Source organism: Schistocerca nitens, chromosome 9 (genome assembly GCF_023898315.1).
Source record: "Schistocerca nitens isolate TAMUIC-IGC-003100 chromosome 9, iqSchNite1.1, whole genome shotgun sequence".
Lineage (NCBI taxonomy): Eukaryota > Metazoa > Arthropoda > Insecta > Orthoptera > Acrididae > Schistocerca > Schistocerca nitens.
The window spans coordinates 64,156,972-64,174,377 of NC_064622.1; positions in this window are offsets into that span (position 1 = coordinate 64,156,972).

Sequence of the window (17,406 nt, forward strand, 5' to 3'; positions counted from 1 at the left end):
TGTACCTGTACACGCCATCCAAGCTCTGTTTGACTCAATGCCCAGGGGTATCAAGACCGTTATTGCGGCCAGAGGTGGTTGTTCTGAGTACTGATTTCTCAGGATCTATGCACCCAAATTGCGTGAAAATGTAATCATATGTCAGTTCTAGTATAATATATTTGTCCAATGAATACCCGTTTATCATCTGCATTTCTTCTTGGTGTAGCAATTTTAATGGCCAGTAGGGTATTATGGCTTCCTGTGGACGCTAAAGTAACAGAACATAGAGATAGCGAAAAGTGGTCTGCTAACCTGTCGTAACTGTAGCATGCCTGGCATGAGTTTTACTAATCAGTCTTAGGAAACTGCAGCATCCCTGAAAGGAGGTCCACTTCACTGACAGCGAGGTCACGACTGGGACACACAGTCGGCAGATGTTCGTGAGCACCTGTAACTGACGTCCCGAAGGACTAGCAGATTGGTTGCCAACAGAGAAACTCCTTTCAGGAGGTTTACAGTAACACGTCATCATATCATGTCCTCACGACAGCATCATGTCCTCATGACAGTAGACATAAGGTGAATTCACAGACCCACTGCTAGAATCGTGTCATGTCAGAACAACCCTTTCGAAAGGCTAACAGGGATACTCAGGAAATGTAAATAGAAATCTCTGGAAGAAATCGACTCCCTATAGCGAAACCCTGTTGGCGAAACGTAAAGATCCGCTGTTTGACGAATACAGCGCGTCAGTTCTTTTACTTCAATAAATATTTCACGTATTTATCACGAACACTGTGCAAGACTTGTTGTACAACGTACAGGGACAAACTGGGCGTTTTTTCCCTTGCTCATTATGTGTATACAATAGGACCAGGAGTGGCTGATACTGTTCCGAATTACCCTTCCCCACGCACTTACGGTGGCTTGCTGAGTGTGAAAGTAGACTACCTTATCAATAGTGTCCAGAAACGAAAGCTATTAATGGACGTTATTACGGAGTGCATCCACTCTTCGCCTTTATGATGGCTTGAACTCCGCTCAGAACACTTTGAATGTCTGCAGAAGAATGACAGCACATTCTTCCCGAAGAGCGGAAACCAGACTGTAGTCATACTACTCGCTAAGCACTGTAGTGAAGTCGACGTTCTAATTCATCCCGAAGGTACTGCATTGAGTTCAGGTCGGATTAAAGACCAAGCCAGTCCCTTTCTGGAATGTTGCTGTCCGCAAACTGTTACTTCACAGATGTGGCTTTATGAGAGATTCGATTGCCATGCTTGTACCATCAGTCACCATCTCTGAAATGTTTCTCTACTACACGCAGACCACAATTCTGTAAACGGTGATGATGTTTGGTTTGTGGGGCATTCAACATTGCAGTCATCAGCGCCCATACAAAGTCCCAATTTGTCCACAGTCCAATTTGTCCACAGTCCAATTTGTCCACAGTCCAATTTGTCCACAGTCCAATTTGTCCACAGTCCAATTTGTCCACAGTCCAATTTGTCCACAGTCCAATTTGTCCACAGTCCAATTTGTCCACAGTCCAATTTGTCCACAGTCCAATTTGTCCACAGTCCAATTTGTCCACAGTCCAATTTGTCCACAGTCCAATTTGTCCACAGTCCAATTTGTCCACAGTCCAATTTGTCCACAGTCCAATTTGTCCACAGTCCAATTTGTCCACAGTCCAATTTGTCCACAGTCCAATTTGTCCACAGTCCAATTTGTCCACAGTCCAATTTGTCCACAGTCCAATTTGTCCACAGTCCAATTTGTCCACAGTCCAATTTGTCCACAGTCCAATTTGTCCACAGTCCAATTTGTCCACAGTCCAATTTGTCCACAGTCCAATTTGTCCACAGTCCAATTTGTCCACAGTCCAATTTGTCCACAGTCCAATTCGTCCACAGTCCAATTCGTCCACAGTCCAATTCGTCCACAGTCCAATTCGTCCACAGTCCAATTCGTCCACAGTCCAATTCGTCCACAGTCCAATTCGTCCACAGTCCAATTCGTCCACAGTCCAATTCGTCCACAGTCCAATTCGTCCACAGTCCAATTCGTCCACAGTCCAATTCGTCCACAGTCCAATTCGTCCACAGTCCAATTCGTCCACAGTCCAATTCGTCCACAGTCCAATTCGTCCACAGTCCAATTCGTCCACAGTCCAATTTGCCCACAGTCAAATTTGGCCACTGCCAATGATGATGATGATGATGATGATGATGATGATGATGATGATGACAACACAAAAACCCCGTCCCTGGGCAGAGAAAATACCCAACCCAGCCGGGAATCGATCCTGGGACCCCTTGATCCAGAGGCAGCAACGACCTTGCTGTAAAGTGTGTAGGTATACTTTCGCAGTATCATTTCCTCGGGCATAGTAACGAGATCACGCCCTAACCACGAAAAACACTACTACGTCGTAATATCACCGACTTAATACTTTTCTATGGGCACGACAAGTGATGGCAGGTAGCGTTCTCCAGGCATTCGCCAAACCCACTCGCTTCGATCGGATTGCCACTGCGTGCAGCGTCCGTTATTCAATGATACAGATTATTCGTTTCTAGTCATCCACTATCCAGTGACGTCGCTGTTCACACCGCCTTGTGGGCAGCTAAGCATTCACATCAGCAATGTGTGACTTCTGAGGAGATGCTGGTCCATCGTACACCATTCTTTTTAGTGCCTTACGCACAGTGATCGTTCTAGCTGGACTGCTGGTAGCACCTTGGAACTCAGCGCGTGATTCCTTCTGCTGATTATGTGCGATTTTTTACAACCGCTTTCCACGATGCCTCGACGGCCCTGCCCGTCAGTACAAGAGGTCTTTGTTTAGCTGTGGTAGTTCCTTCGTATTTCCACTTGACATTGACATAACCAACAGTCGACTTGGGTAGCTTTTGAAGAGTTGAAATGTGTCTGATGGATTCGTTACTCAGGTGACATCCAATCACTTGTCTATGCTCGAGGTCCCCGAGCTCTCCTCCACGACCTATACCGCTTCACTGCTGACAGCACAATTCTCCCCGCCTCCTTTTCTACTCGGGGGTTAGAGAGCCTGTATAGGGAAAGAGTGGCCAACCGGGCGATACGGCGGCCATTTTTCTGCCAAACTGCGGGCGGGACTTTTGAATGGCCAGTAGTGGAGTACACACTCACCGAATCAAAAGCACAAGACAATATGGCGAAATCATTCGTTAAATGCCTTTCTTTACAGCTATAATATACTCATCGTAGCCTACTACGTACAGCACAGGAAAATTTGATACAGTGGCTGTAAAAATTGTTCGTTACTTGCATTTATCTTCTTTAAAGTTCGTTTCTAGACATATTGCAATGAAAGTAACGTAAATAAAAAATAATAATATATAGCATTTGTTTTGTATCGTAAGTGCATAATGCTAATTATTTAACGTGCCTGTATTACGTCAGATGAATGAAAGTCGTAAGCAGTTGTTTACTTGTGACATGCAAAAAGTGTGAGACGTATTTGTACATCTTGCCACGTCTTCAAACTTTTTGCATGTCACAAGTAAACAACTGCTTACGACTTTCTTTCATACTGAATACCTTTCATAGATAACAAACGAAAAAGACAGTTTCCCTTCTACCCCACAGTAAGTAGGCCTATTAAAAACTGTCTTCAAGAGTACCTACAATTATTTACTACGAATAATGTTTCAGCAAGCACGACAACTGCGGAAAACATGCTTACAACTTGCCTGCGTCACCGTTTCCAGCAAGGACTGTCAGTTATTGCCTTTAGAAAAGCTTGTGATGCTACAAGTATGCACGAACTGTTAAAGAAATAAGAGCTTAAAAACGATATACAACTAAATCGAACACGCGTTCACAACGCATAAAAAGTCTCTCGATAATTCAAATATCTTTTAATCGTTTCCAAAAGTCCTCAGAACTTCAATTCAACTCAAAGCACGGCGAGAGACGTTTGGCAGAAAAATGGCGCCAAAGCTAATCAACCAATCACGGGCAACTTCACCTATGGCCACTCTCTTTGTATACAGGCTCTCTATCGTGGGTCCACCTCCGGTGACATTTATCGGTCAATTCCGCAATACATAGGGGTGTCCTGATACATTTGACCAGACAGTGTATGCGCAGATCGAACTGTTTATAAACTACCAACACGTACGCTAACTGCCCGCAGAACGGTTCTTGCACGTTTCTGCTATCTCACACCTACAGAGCAACCGATCTGTTCCTGCGGTGGCTCTTAACGTGTAACGTGGGATTGATTACAATTGCCAGTGAAGTGTGTCAGCGTAAAGAGGCGAATACAGTACCTCAGACAGGGATCCCTTTACGTTTGCAAGCTCCCCTGTAACCAATTGTCTGCCGCGGTTGAAAGGGCAGCTGTGCAGTGTAGTAGCCCTCCTCACTTACAAAGGAAACCGTCGCTGCTTTTATGTCGGAAAACAGCCAGCAGGTACCACTGAAGCCTTTGGCACAGCGGAAATAGCGCCTCACTCAAAGAGACGATTTTAGCCGTCTTTTGTTTTTTCTCTCTCTCCACTTTGTCCACGCTGCAGGCTCCCCGGACTACACTCGACATTTAAAACCGCTCACTCGCACGAGAACCGAACGAACTGGAGGCGAATGTATCCGAATCCACTGTGCTTTGGGGTCAGGGATTCTGGATCCGTGCTTTGGGCAGATGTTCAGCGCTAATCTCCACTAAATGTGAACGTCGTCAAGTGATCGGTGGCTAGTTTGTCTCCGAGGAGGATTGATTATGTGGTATAAAGGGACCAAAGTACTTTGGTTATCTGTCCTTCCACACTGGGTACGCCAGGAACGTGGGAGAAATCACTCAGTTTAAACTGGTGGTGGGGTGGGGGTGGGGAGGGGGGAGGGAAGTAAAGGAAAACTGGAATAGGGCAGCCGTAAGAGATGTTAAGTATAAATTACCAAGAATATTTATAAAACTGTCTTGGTTCCGAAAATATTGCTTTAATGACGTTTCGCCTTTGTAGGGCTCATCATGTTATCCACAAAAATAAAGGGAACATATTAGCGTATCATGTACCGACGGAAAAAAATCGAATCAACAAAAAAACAATTGTTGTACAGTAAAGAAATTTTGGGAACACGTTTGTCTAGGTAACACATTTAAGTGTTTGATATTGCAAGATCAGAAATTTATATAAGCGTGAGATAAGCCATTGAAAATGTGAAATGCTGGTCCATTAATAACCAGTATAATAAACACAATGTTAAAAGAAAGTATGCAAAGGTGGTAGCATGTGTTATACAAGTGCCGGATGACAGTTTGTGGGGTGGAGTTTCTAACGACTCATGTTGAATGTTACTTAAGTTTCTTCTGCCAGTCCACTGATGATTGAATGGGAAATTTTCATACTTCACAAAATTTATTCGCATTAATTGACATCCGAACTGCACACTCGTCATGTAAACAAAACACGGACAAACTTCACTGATCTCTTTGACTTCCGAAAGTAACTTTAAAACTGACTTGTCGCAGCATCGCTCCATCGCTTTATACAGAATTTTAACAATAGCTTCCAAAATAAAGCATTATTCATTTTGTACAATTTTGATGTTACAATTAAAATTTACAAAACGAAAAGAAACTGATGTTACAGCCGAATAAGATCTTTTATTGTATTAGCTTTAGTTTTCTATAAGAAAATCATTCTGAACTTTAATTACAATAATGTCTCTCGTATTATTTTAGTTACGTAATTAATTACACTTCTCCCATGAACCATGGACCTTGCCGTTGGTGGGGAGGCTTGCGTGCCTCAGCGATACAGATGGCCGTACTGCAGGTGCAACCACAACGGAGGGGTATCTGTTGAGAGGCCAGACAAACATGTGGTTCCTGAAGAGGGGCAGCAGCCTTTTCAGTAGTTGCAGGGGCAACAGTCTGGATGATTGACTGATCTGGCCTTGTAACAATAACCAAAACGGCCTTGCTGTGCTGGTACTGCGAAATGCTGAAAGCAAGGGGAAACTACAGCCGTAATTTTTCCCGAGGACATGCAGCTTTACTGTATGATTAAATGATGATGGCGTCCTTTTGAGTAAAATATTCCGGGGGTAAAATAGTCCCCCATTCGGATCTCCGGGCGGGGACTACTCAAGAGGACGTCGTTATCAGGAGAAAGAAAACTGGCATTCTACGGATCGGAGCGTGGAATGTCAGATCCCTTAATCGGGCAGGTAGGTTAGAAAATTTAAAAAGGGAAATGGATAGGTTAAAGTTAGATATAGTGGGAATTAGTGAAGTTCGGCGGCAGGAGGAACAAGACTTTTGGTCAGGTGATTACAGGGTTATAAATACAAAATCAAATAGGGGTAATGCAGGAGTAGGTTTAATAATGAATAAAAAAATAGGTGCGGATTAGCTACTACAAACAGCATAGTGAACGCATTATTGTGGCCAAGATAGACACAAAGCCCATGCCTACTACAGTAGTACAAGTCTATATGCCAACTAGCTCTGCAGATGATGAAGAAATTGATGAAATGTATGACGAGATAAAAGAAATTATTCAGGTAGTGAAGGGAGACGAAAATTTAATAGTCATGGGTGACTGGAATTCGTCAGTAGGAAAAGGGAGAGAAGGAAACATAGTAGGTGAATATGGATTGGGGGGAAGAAATGAAAGACGAAGCCGCCTTGTAGAATTTTGCACAGAGCATAACTTAATCATAGCTAACACTTGGTTCAAGAATCATAAAAGAAGGTTGTATACCTGGAAGAATCCTGGAGATACTAATAGGTATCAGATAGATTATATAATGGTAAAACGGAGATTTAGGAACCAGGTTTTAAATTGTAAGACATTTCCAGGGGCAGATGTGGATTCTGACCACAATCTCTTGGTTATGAACTGCAGATTGAAACTGAAGAAACTGCAAAAAGGTGGGAATTTATGGAGATGGGACCTGGATAAACTGAAAGAACCAGAGGTTGTACAGAGTTTCAGGGAGAGCATAAGGGAACAATTGACAGGAATGGGGGAAAGAAATACAGTAGAAGAAGAATGGGTAGCTCTGAGGGATGAAGTAGTGAAGGCAGCAGAGGATCAAGTAGGTAAAAAGACGAGGGATAATAGAAATCCTTGGGAAACAGAAGAAATATTCAACTTAATTGATGAAAGGAGAAAATATAAAAATGCAGTAAATGAAGCAGGCAAAAAGGAATACAAACGTCTCAAAAATGAGATCGACAGGAAGTGCAAAATGGCTAAGCAGGGATGGCTAGAGGACAAATGTAAGGATGTAGAGGCTAATCTCACTAGGGGTAAGATAGATACTGCCTAGAGGAAAATTAAAGAGCTAAAATGGCTCTGAGCACTATGGGACTTAACTGCTGTGGTCATCAGTCCCCTAGAACTTAGAACTACTTAAACCTAACTAACCTAAGGACAGCACACACATCCATGCCCGAGGCAGGATTCGAACCTGCGACCGTAGCAGTCGCGCGGTTCCGGACTGAGCGCCTAGAACCGCTAGACCACCGCGGCCGGCAATTAAAGAGCCCTTTGGAGAAAAGAGAACCACTCGTATGAATATCAAGAGCTCAGACGGAAACCCAGTTCTGAGCAAAGAAGGGAAAGCAGAAAGTTGGAGGGAGTATATAGAGGGTCTATACAATGGCGATGTACTTGAGGACAATATTAAGGAAATGTAAGAGGATGTAGATGAATATGAAATGGGAGATACGATACTGCGTGAAGAGTTGGACAGAGCACTGACAGACCTGAGTGGAAACAAGGCCCCGAGAGTAGACAACATATCGTTGGGCCTTGGGAGAGCCAGTCCTGACAAAACTCTACCATCTGGTGAGAAAGATGTATGAGACAGGCGAAATACCCACAGACTTCAAGAAGAATATAATAATTCCAATACCAAAGAAAGCAGGTGTTGACAGATATGAAAATTACCGAACTATCAGTTTAATAAGTCACAGCTGCAAAATACTAACGCGAATTCTTTACAGACGAATGGAAAAACTGGTAGAAGCGGACCTCGGGGAAGATCAGTTTGGATTCCGTAGAAATGTTGGAACACGTGAGGCAATACTAACCTTACGACTTATCTTAGAAGAAAGATTAAGAAAAGGCAAACCTACGTTTCTAGCATTTCTAGACTTAGAGAAAGCTTTTGACAACGTTAACTGGGATACTCTCTTTCAAATTCTGAAGGTGGCAGGGGTAAAATACAGGGAACGAAAGGCTATTTACAATTTGTACAGAAACCAGATGGCAGTTATAAGAGTCGAGGGGCATGAAAGGGAAGCAGTGGTTGGGAAGGGAGTGAGACAGGGTTGTAGCCTGTCCCCAATGTTATTCAATCTGTATACTGAGCAAGCAATAAAGGAAACGAAAGAAAAGTTCGGAGTAGGTATTAAAATGCATGGAGAAGAAATAAAAACTTTGAGGTTCGCCGATGACATTGTAATTCTGTCAGAGACAGCAAAGGACTTGGAAGAACAGTTGAACGGAATGGACAGTGTCTTGAAAGGAGGATATAAGATGAACATCAACAAAAGCAAACCGAGGATAGTGGAATGTAGTCAAATTAAATCGGGTGATGCTGAGGGGATTAGATTAGGAAATGAGACACTTAAAGTAGTAAAGGAGTTTTGCTATTTAGGGAGTAAAATAACTGATGATGGTCGAAGTAGAGAGGATATAAAATGTAGACTGACAATGGCAAGGAAATCGTTTCTGAAGAAGAGAAATTTGTTAACATCGAGTATAGATTTAAGTGTCAGGAAGTCATTTCTTAAAGTATTTGTATGGAGTGTAGCCATGTATGGAAGTGAAACATTGACGTTAAATAGTTTGGACAAGAAGAGAATAGAAGCTTTCGAAATGTGGTGCTACAGAAGAATGCTGAAGATTAGATAGGTAGATCACATAACTAATGAGGAGGTACTGAGTAGGACAATGGCAAGGAAATCGTTTCTGAAGAAGAGAAATTTGTTAACATCGAGTATAGATTTAAGTGTCAGGAAGTCGTTTCTGAAAGTATTGGTATGGAGTGTAGCCATGTATGGAAGTGAAACATGGACGATAACCAGTTTGGACAAGAAGAGAATAGAAGCTTTCGAAATGTGGTGCTACAGAAGAATGCTGAAGATAAGGTGGGTAGATCACGTAACTAATGTGGAGGTATTGAATAGGATTGGGGAGAAGAGAAGTTTGTGGCACAACGTGACCAGAAGACGGGATCGGTTGGTAGGACGTGTTCTGAGGCCTCAAGGTATCACAAATTTAGCATTGGAGGGCAGCGTGGACGGTAAAAATCGTAGAGGGAGACCAAGAGATCAATACACTAAGCAGATTCAGAAGGATGTAGGCTGCAGTAGGTACTGGGAGATGAAGAAGCTTGCACAGGATAGAGTAGCATGGAGAGCTGCATCAAACCAGTCTCAGGACTGAAGACCACAACAACAACAACAACAACAACAATTAATTACAGTTTGGATTTGGTTACTAACATGTAATGATAGTACAGAGCTCGTGCTTTATCCAATTAAATACATATAACGTACAAATAAGGCCTCAAATTCTGGAAATTGGAAAACAGTGAAATGTAAACAAATGGAGACTTAATTAGAAATGTAATTACAAAGAATATTAATTACAGAGGAAGACATAAAACTAAATAACAAATTAAAATAAATCGCTTGGTAATAACTTTTAAGCTGTTTCTCAAGATAGTGAGGTCTAAGGTTTTTTTTTTTTTTTTTTTGTGGTTTTAGGGCGCAAAACTGCTATGGTCATTAGCGCCCGGTCCGTGACTGAGGAAATAATAAAAACTGAAAATGGGAAACAGCAAAAATGGGAACGAAACTCAAATAATTGGAGACACTAAAAGCAGAAACAAGGCTGAAAAGTCCACTACAGAGAGGGGTTGATGGTCCCCGATAAAACTTCAAATGACTGACGTCATTTCACTGTCACTAATAAACTGGAGAATGCGGTCGGCTGAGCGCGTGTCATCTGCTAAAATCGACGATAGATCAGGCGATAGCTGGAGACGGGAGCGTAACGGATTAAAATAGGGGCATTCAATTAAAAGGTGTCTTACCGTCCACAGCTGAGAGCAGTGGGGACAGAGTGGGGGAGGATCGCCGCTTAAAAGATGTCGATGGCTAAAAAGACAGTGCCCTATCCGGAGTCTAGCTAAAATCACCTCCTCCCGACGACGCGTTCGGGAGGAAGAGGTCCAAGCGCAAGGAAGGGCTTTCACTTCCCGCAATTTATTTCGGGGAAGTGTTGACCAATGTTCAAGCCATAAATGAGCAACTTTGCGACATAAACCGCTCTGTAGATCGGTGAAGGGAAGCGACTGAATAGCTGGCCGAGGAAGAGAGACTGCAGCCTTGGCCGCTATATCGGCCGCCTCATTCCCACAGATACCAGCGTGTCCCGGGAGCCAGAGGAACGCCACCGAGACGCCCCCCAGGTGGAGCGAGTGCAGACAGTCTTGAATCCGGTGGACCAGAGGGTGCACAGGATAAAGAGCTTGGAGACTGAGGAGAGAGCTGAGAGAATCCGAGCAGATTACGTACTGTATACACTGATGGCGGCGGATGTAGTGGACAGCCTGGAGAACAGCGAAAAGCTCCGCAGTATAAACCGAACACTGGTCGGGAAGGCGAAAGTGATTTGGGGCGTCGCCAACAATATAGGCACTCCCTACACCCAACGATGTTTTCGAGCCGTCGGTGTAAATAAAGGTGGCGTCCGTCATTTGTGCACATAGAGCAGCAAATGCCCGACGATAAACAAGTGAAGGTGTACCTTCCTTGGGAAATTGACAAAGATCACGGAGCAGACAGATCCGGGGACGGAGCCAAGGCGGTGCTGTACCCCAAGTTGTCAAGAAGGTTTTAGGAAAGTGGAAGGAAAGAGAATGGAGCAGTTGACGGAAGCGGACTCCCGGGGGTAGTAGGGAGGAGGAGCGGCCTGCATACCCTACATCAAAGGAGGCGTCGAAAAAAGGGTCATGGGCTGGATTAGCAGGCATGGAAGACAGATGGCTAGCATAACGGCTCAGAAGGACCGCTCGCCGATTGGACAGCGGAGGTTCAGCAGTCTCAGCATAAAGGCTTTCCACAGGGCTAGTGTAAAAAGCTCCAGACGCTAAACGTAATCCACGGTGGTGGATAGAGTCGAGACGCCGAAGAATAGACGGCCGAGCAGAGGAGTAGACTATGCTTCCATAGTCCAATTTCGAGCGCACTAAGGCGCGATAGAGGCGGAGAAGGACCACTCGGTCCGCTCCCCAGGAGGTACCATTCAGGACACGGAGGGTGTTGAGCGTTCGCAGACAGCGAGCCGAAAGATAGGAAACGTGGGAGGACCAGCACAGTTTTCTGTCAAACATAAGACCCAAGAATTTAGTGACGTCTGAAAACGGAAGGTTGACAGGACCTAGATGTAAGGAGGGCGGAAGAAACTCCTTACGTCGCCAAAAATTAATACAAACGGTCTTACTGGGAGAAAAACGGAAGCCGGTTTCGAGGCTCCAAGAGTGGAGGCGATCGAGACATCCTTGAAGACGGCGTTCAAGAAGGCTGGTCCGTTGAGAGCTGTAGTAGATCGCAAAATCGTCCACAAAGAGGGGGCCCGAGACGTCAGGAAGGAGACAATCCATAATTGGATTTATAGCGATGGCAAACAGTACAACACTCAGCACGGAGCCCTGGGGTACCCCGTTTTCTTGAGAGAAAGTACGGGAGAGAGTAGTGTTCACCCGCACCCTAAATGTTCGCTCTGCCATAAATTCGCGAAGAAAAAGGGGCAGCCGGCCTCGAAAGCCCCAAGAGAACAGTGTGCGGAGGATGCCTGTCCTCCAACAGGTATCGTATGCTCTCTCCAGATCAAAAAATATTGCTACCGTTTGGCGTTTCCGGAGAAAATTGTTCATGATATAAGTGGAGAGAGCAACAAGATGGTCAACTGCAGAGCGATGCTTTCGGAATCCGCATTGGGCAGGTGTTAAAAGACTGCGTGATTCCAGCCACCAAGCTAAACGGTAATTCACCATACGCTCCAAAATCTTACAGACACTACTCGTGAGAGAAATGGGGCGATAGCTAGAGGGGAGATGTTTGTCCTTTCCAGGTTTCGGAATGGGAACGACGATAGCTTCCCGCCATCGTCTGGGAAAGGTACTGTCGGTCCAAATTCGATTATAAAGGCGAAGGAGGTAACGCAGACTATGGGTTGATAAATGCAGCAACATTTGGACATGGATACCATCCGATCCAGGGGCGGAGGAGCGAGAAGAAGAGAGGGCATGTTGGAGTTCCCGCATGGAGAAAACGCTATTGTAGCTTTCGCGATTTTGAGAGGAGAAAGCAAGAGGTCGCACTTCCGCTGCACGTTTCTTCGGGAGAAACGCTGGCGGGTAATGTGAAGAGCTCGAAATCTCAGCAAAGTGCTGACCCAATGAGTTAGAAATTGCGACGGGGTCCACTAAGGTATCATGCGCGACAGTGAGCCCAGAGACCGGGGAGAAACTAGGCGCGCCTGAGAACCGTCGAAGCCGACTCCAAACTTCCGAGGAGGGAGTGAAGGTGTTAAAGGAGCTAATAAAGAATTGCCAGCTTGCCTTCTTGCTATCGCGGATGACGCGACGGCATCGCGCACGGAGTTGCTTATAGCGGATACAGTTTGCCAAAGTAGGATGGTGACGGAAAATGCGAAGAGCACGTCGCCGCTCACGGATTGCGTCACGGCATGCCTCGGTCCACCAAGGAACTGGGGGGCGCCGGGGCAATTCGGAGGTGCGTGGTATTGAACGTTCCGCAGCTGTAAGAATAACGTCGGTAAAATGTGTGACCTCATCGTCGACGCTGGGAAAGCGACGGTCATCGAATGTCGCTAGAGACGAAAAAAGTGTCCAATCGGTTTGGGCAAACTTCCAGCGTCGCGGGCGCATATATGGCAGTTGAGGCTGCAGCCTAAGGACACATGGGAAGTGGTCACTCGAGTGTGTATCATCAAGGGCGAACCATTCGAAGCGCCGAGCAAGCGGAACAGTACCGATCGCAAGGTCCAAATGAGATAAATTTGTCGTGGAGGCAGAAAAAAACGTGGGGACCCCAGTGTTGAGGCAAACTAGATCCGCTTGGTGGAAGACGTCTAGCAATAGGGAGCCACGTGGACAAGGATGTGGAGATCCCCAAAGCGGGTGGTGGGCATTGAAGTCCCCAACCAGCAAATAGGGGGGTGGAAGCTGACCAAGAAGATGAAGGAGATCAGCTCGTGCCATCGGTGTGGATGATGGAATGTATACAGTACAAAGAGAGAACGTGTATCCAGAAAGGGAAAGACGGACGGCGACAGCTTGGAAGGAACTGTCTAAGGGGATTGGATGATAATGGAGAGTATCATGGAGAAGAATCATGAGTCCTCCGTGGGCTGGAGTGCCTTCCACAGAGGGGAGGTCATATCGGACGGACTGAAAATGAGGGAGAACAAAGCGGTCATTAGGACGCAGCTTTGTTTCCTGAAGACAGAAGATGACCGGCGAGTAGGATCGTAAGAGGATCGACAATTCATCCCGATTCGCTCTAATGCCGCGGATATTCCAGTGGATAATGGACATAGGGTGAACAGAAAATGGAGGAATGTGACCAAGGGTGCTGTCAACTCAACGACTGCTCAGAGCTTGCGACCGACAGCATGGAATGGCATTCAGCCGAAGGCAGAAGATCCTGATCCATAGGTTGGTCAGGAGCAGCTCCTGCCACCAGCGATCGGCCGGTTGACCGGCCACCAGCAGTGCGCCTCGGCGACACAGAAGACGGCCGCGGGCGATTTCCGCCAGGTGGCGCTGTGGATGGGACACGCCTTGGCGGAGAAGGAGAGGAACTGGGTTTCTTTGTAGCCTTCTTGGAAGTATGAGGTTTAGAGGAAGGAGGAACCAATGTTGGTGAAGTTGCCGTACGTAAAAACTCTTCACGAGTATGCTCTTTCTTCGAAGACTTGGTGTCTGACTTTTGGGCTCGAGATTTAGCAGAACCCGACGAAGGGTGAGCCAAAGAGTGGGCAGGCGAAAGTGGTGAAGTTGAACGGGCGATCTTTGCGCTGGCCGATCGGACGACCGTGGCACTAAAGGTGAGGTCGCAAGTCTGCGTGGCCGCCTCCTTTGTTGGCCGAGGAGAAGCCAGGACAGTGCTGTATTTGCCTGTCTGAGGCACGGTGGGCTGTCGACTGGCGAATAATTTCCGAGCAGCAAAGGTCGACACCTTTTCCTTCACTCTTATTTCCTGGATGAGCTTTTCGTCCTTAAAAACTGGGCAATCTCTAGAGGAAGCAGCGTGGTCACCCATACAGTTGATGCAGCGAGGGGATGGAGGTGGACAAGCACCCTCATGGGCATCCCTGCCACACGTAACACATTTGGCCGGATTAGAACAGGACTGGCTGGTGTGATTGAATCGCTGGCACCGATAGCAACGCGTAGGGTTTGGGACGTAAGGACGAACGGAAATTATCTCATAGCCTGCTTTGATTTTCGATGGGAGTTGCACTTTGTCAAATGTCAAAAAGACAGTGCGGGTTGGAATGATCTTCGTGTCAACCCTTTTCATAACCCTATGAACAGCCGTTACGCCCTGGTCTGACAGGTAGTGCTGAATTTCTTCGTCAGACAGTCCATCGAGGGAGCGTGTATAAACTACTCCACGCGAGGAATTTAAGGTACGGTGCGGTTCCACCCGGACAGGGAAAGTGTGTAGTAGTGAGGTACGCAGCAATTTTTGTGCCTGGAGGGCACTGTGTGTTTCTAACAACAGGGTGCCATTCCGTAATCTGGAACAAGACTTTACAGGACCAGCAATTGCGTCGACACCTTTCTGAATAATGAAAGGGTTGACTTTGGAGAAGTCGTGACCTTCGTCAGACCGAGAAACAACAAGGAACTGTGGCAACGATGGAAGAACTGACTGTGGTTGAGACTCAGTGAACTTACGTTTGTGAGCAGACATAGTGGAAGATGAGGAAACCATTGCGGAAGTTTCCCCCATGATTACCGGCGTCTCCGATGGCGCGCTCCTCCCTTGTGGGGGCCCTCTCTGAGGGCACTCCCGCCTTAGGTGATTGTTCACACCTCAGGTCACACCTCCCGACAAACGGACGGAGGGACCAATCGGCACTTTCGGAAGGTATCAGCTCGGGTAATCACCCCTCCCTGGGCCTGGCCGTTACCAGGGGGTACGTACGTGTCCTACCTGTCTACCCAGGGCGGGGAATTACGCGTTACCCCGTCACCGGCTACGCATGGAAGTGCGTGGGTCGGCCTTCAGACACGCACAGGGAGGAAGAAAGAGAAAGGGAAAGGGAAAGGAAAAAAGAGGTCTCAAACGCCGCAGCGGAGAAAAGGGTAGAGAGAAGAGGTAAGGAAAAGAGAAGGACAAAGGAAGAACGAAGACTTACAAGTAAGGAAGGCGAAGAATGTGGTACATTTACAAGCGTCCGTCTCCGGACGTAGGCACAAACCATTCCCCCAGAGGGGGAGAAAAGGAAGGAAAGAGCCAGAGGTGAGGGGGGGGGCGAAGATGGGGGACGGGGAAGGATGCGGAAAGGGAAGGTATGCAGCCCGGAAAGGAAGGAAGGCCACATCAGCTCGGGGTCCCGTGCTCGCTACGCACGTATCCACAAAAGAGTTGTGGATCCCCTGGGGGGAGGTCTAAGGTTACTGGATTTTTAGATTACAATTTTGTTAATTAGAAGCACTGGTTTTTTCATGCTAACATCTCTGCAGTCTCTAATTATTTATTTCTAAGGACTTATTACTTCAATTTCTTGATTAGTTACTTAATTTAGTTGCTGTTGTTGTGATCTTCAGTCCTGAGACTGTTTTGATGCAGCTCTCCACGCTACCCTATCCTGTGCAAGCTTCATCTCCCAGTACTTACTGCAACCTACATCCCTCTGAATCTGCTTAGTGTATTCATCTCTTGGTCTCCCTCTACGACTTTTACCCTCCACGCTGCCCTCCAATACTAAATTTGTGATCCCTTGATGCCTCAGAACATGTCCTACCAACCAGTCCCTACTTCTTGTCAAGTTGTGCCACAAACTCCTGTTCTCCCCAATTCTATTCAATACCTCATCATTAGTTACGTGATCTACCCATCTAATCTTCAGCATTCTTCTGTAGCACCACATTTCGAAAGCTTCTATTCTCTTCTTGTCCAAGCTATTTATCGTCCACGTTTCACTTCCATACATGGCTACACTCCATACAAACACTTTCAGAAACGACTTCCTGACAGTTAAATCTATACTCGATGTTAACAAATTTCTCTTCTTCAGAAACGCTTTCCTTGCTATTGCCAGTCTACATTTTATATCCTTTATACTTCGACCATCATCAGTTATTTTGCTCCCCAAATAGCAAAACTCATTTACTACTTTAAGTGTCTCATTTCCTAATTTAATTCCCTCAGCATCACCCGGCTTAATTCGACTACATTCCATTATCCTCGTTTTGCTATTGTTGATGTTCATCTTATGTCTAGTATATGTACATAATTTTGTCAATGACAACAATCCACCGGAAATTATGACAACGGACGTCCTTCCAGAACATTCTACACGCCTTCGCAATGAATATCAAGTTTTTTGTCAACTATGACAGAATGATATATATACCGGGTGATCAAAAAGTCAGTATAACTGAATAAATCACGGAATAATGTAGATAGAGAGGTACAAATTGACACAAATGCTTGGAATGATATGGGGTTTTATTAGAACCAAACAAATACAAACGTTCACAAAATGTCCGACAGATGGCGCTTCATCTGATCAGAATAGCAATAATTAGCATAAAAAAGTAAGACAAAGCAAAGATGATGTTATTTACAGGGAACGCTCAATATGTCCACCATCATTCCTCAACAATAGCTGTAGTCGAGGAATAATGTTGTGAACAGCACTGTAAAGCATGTCCGGAGTTATGGTGAGGCATTGGCGTCGGATGTTGTCTTTCAGCATCCCTAGAGATGTCAGTCGATCACGATACACTTGCGACTTCAGGTAACCCCAAAGCCAATAATAGCACGGACTGAGGTCTGGGGACCTGGGAGGCCAAGCATGACGAAAGTGGCGGCTGAGCACACGATCATCACCAAACAACGCGCGCAAGAGATCTTTCACGCGTCTAGCAATATGGGGTGGTTCTAATAAAACCCCATGTCTTTCCAAGCATGTGTGTCAATTTTTACCTCCCTATCTACATTATTCCGTGGTTTATTAAGTTTTCAAATTTATACTGACTTTTTGATCACCCTGTATATATAGATACACATACAAGGCCTTAGGAAGCACTGAATTGTCTGATAACTATCCGGATGCATATAAAAAGGTGTAATCGGACATTTCTTAT